Source organism: Malus domestica, chromosome 04 (genome assembly GCF_042453785.1).
Source record: "Malus domestica chromosome 04, GDT2T_hap1".
Classification (NCBI taxonomy): domain Eukaryota; kingdom Viridiplantae; phylum Streptophyta; class Magnoliopsida; order Rosales; family Rosaceae; genus Malus; species Malus domestica.
In genome coordinates, this window is record NC_091664.1 from 3,955,180 (window position 1) to 3,957,317 (window position 2,138).

The 2,138-nt window shown below is 38.5% G+C and overlaps 1 long non-coding RNA gene across 1 annotated transcript; it reads left to right on the plus strand.

The window, feature by feature from the left end:
- Positions 1 to 289: 289 nt before the first annotated feature.
- LOC139195125 (uncharacterized) lies at positions 290 to 1,408 on the plus strand. Its single transcript, XR_011579763.1, has 2 exons — positions 290 to 358; positions 1,181 to 1,408. It is a non-coding gene; the product is annotated as an uncharacterized lncRNA (long non-coding RNA).
- The last annotated feature ends 730 nt before the right edge of the window (positions 1,409 to 2,138 follow it).

Sequence of the window (2,138 nt, forward strand, 5' to 3'; positions counted from 1 at the left end):
TATACTAGGTTTGACGGAATATTCTCTAACGCCGTTCACTGTAGCCGTCAGTGTGCATGTCACGTGGCCGCGCGTGGGCCGCGCGTAGGTCCGTGCCACGTCAGGCGCGTGGGGGCGCGTGAGGACTCCAAAAATTATTTTAAAAATATGGGGATGATCCTGAGGTTGTGTAGGTCACTTTGGTATATTCATATACCCAATTTGAGCATCGTATGAAGAATTAATTACCTAGTTTGGTTTAGGTGCGTTAAATATGCGTTAAATGATTGTTTTAAGTTATTTCACTTCTAGGTGGAACTTTTAACGAGGACGAGCACATCCAGGGGCGTCAAGGGGGTTACGACCCGGCGACATACCAGTGAGTGGGCATTTGTTTTTATATATACCTATATACTCGATTTCCCCAGAAATCAAATTTAAATGAAAAGTATATTGAAATGAAATGAAATATGATGTGATTGCCATGCATAGAATATTATGGATATTATGAACTGTCGTATGATGCATATATGTATGATGGTGCTGTGGAAGCACAGGTAAGTATTTAATTAATATTATGATGATGATGATGATATATTGAGCTCATATCCTGCACCATGGTTTAGTGCTTATAGTATTCACCGCATCGCACGCTCGCCTTGGATCCAAGTAGATGCTGGTCGTACAGTCCACGCGGAGTGGGTACGACGGGCCAGTCGTAGAGTGTTAGTGAGATTATGACTGGTGGGTGACCTTAGGTTATTGTATACAGATGATTGATGAGAGAAGCACTAGAGCGAATATTACCATGAGTCGTTCAGACTACATTAGGTGGTTCCGACTTATGTGCAGAAGGCCGGACAGGTCACGCGGAGTGACTCCGGCAGAGTGAGATTGATAGATGTTGAGCTCTAGGTTCAATCGTTCAGGGCTATTAGAGGGCCTCCGATTGATTATTTCTTTTACCTGATTATATTATGTTAATGCATTCATACTACACTGTTGAAATTGGCATGGTACATTCTTTATTGAATCTGTTATAAGATTGATGATTGAGACAGTTGAGATATATATGCTATATACTATTTTTCTGGGAAAGTATACAGGTTTTCCAAAAAGGGGTTATAAATGTGGATTTATGAAATGATTTGGAAAAGCTTGATTTTCGCCCACTCACGTTTTCTGTTTTTCGCCCCTCCAGGTTCTAGTTGATAGTTGAGGCGTTGGTGGCCTACGAGGACTGCTTCGGCGTTCTGACAGACTAAATAAATGTAGGATTCACCCGAGGGTGTTGTAAAATAGTTATGTTCCTACTTGACTGCACCTAGATGCTTATGCTCTGTTTATGTGTGTTTAGTACACTCTTATGCACATAGAATGTTAGGTTGTAAATAACTGAAATTAGTGGTTTTCGTTGACTCGTATTTTATTATTAAATCGTTTCCGCTTGCGTTATGGTTACGTCACACTTACGTGACGGCCAGCACGTCCTAGTCTTCGGGTTAGGGTGTGTCATGTAAGCCTGAAGGTTTTTTGTTTTCTTCTCTCGACACAAAATAAATTAGTTTTTCCGTGTTTCTAAATTATTGAGTTTTGAAAGTTTTTTCTAAATATAATTATATCGATGTCTTACGTGTGAAAACAAATAATTTTTTTATATGAAGTGAGGGCACATTTTTTGGCATCGTCGCAGGCCTCAAAAATCTCTGAACTGGCCCTAGTCGTTATGAAAAAATGCCAGCATAGATGGGAGGAAGAAGAAAATGCATGCGCAAGCAAGTGAACAATAAGCATACATGGCTGATAAGTCTAGGGCCGACTCTGAGGCTAGCAGGAGTAGGCGGGGCTACCTAGGGCCCCCAAATTATATATATATATATATATATATATTACAAACTTTGTCAAATCAAATAAGAAGTATACAGACTTTGAACCTTTGAGTATTTGCTTATAGAATTTTGTTAATCATATCAGTTATTATTGCCTCCGTATAAAGAAGTTTTTCAAAATAAGTTGATCAAATCTTATCTCCAATCAACTATATCACAAGAAATATTGAATGACTTAGCTATTTTATCAATTGAAAAAGAATTGGTTGATTAGATTATGTATACTTAATTAGTACATTTGTGTCTAAAAACGTGAGATGTATAATATTT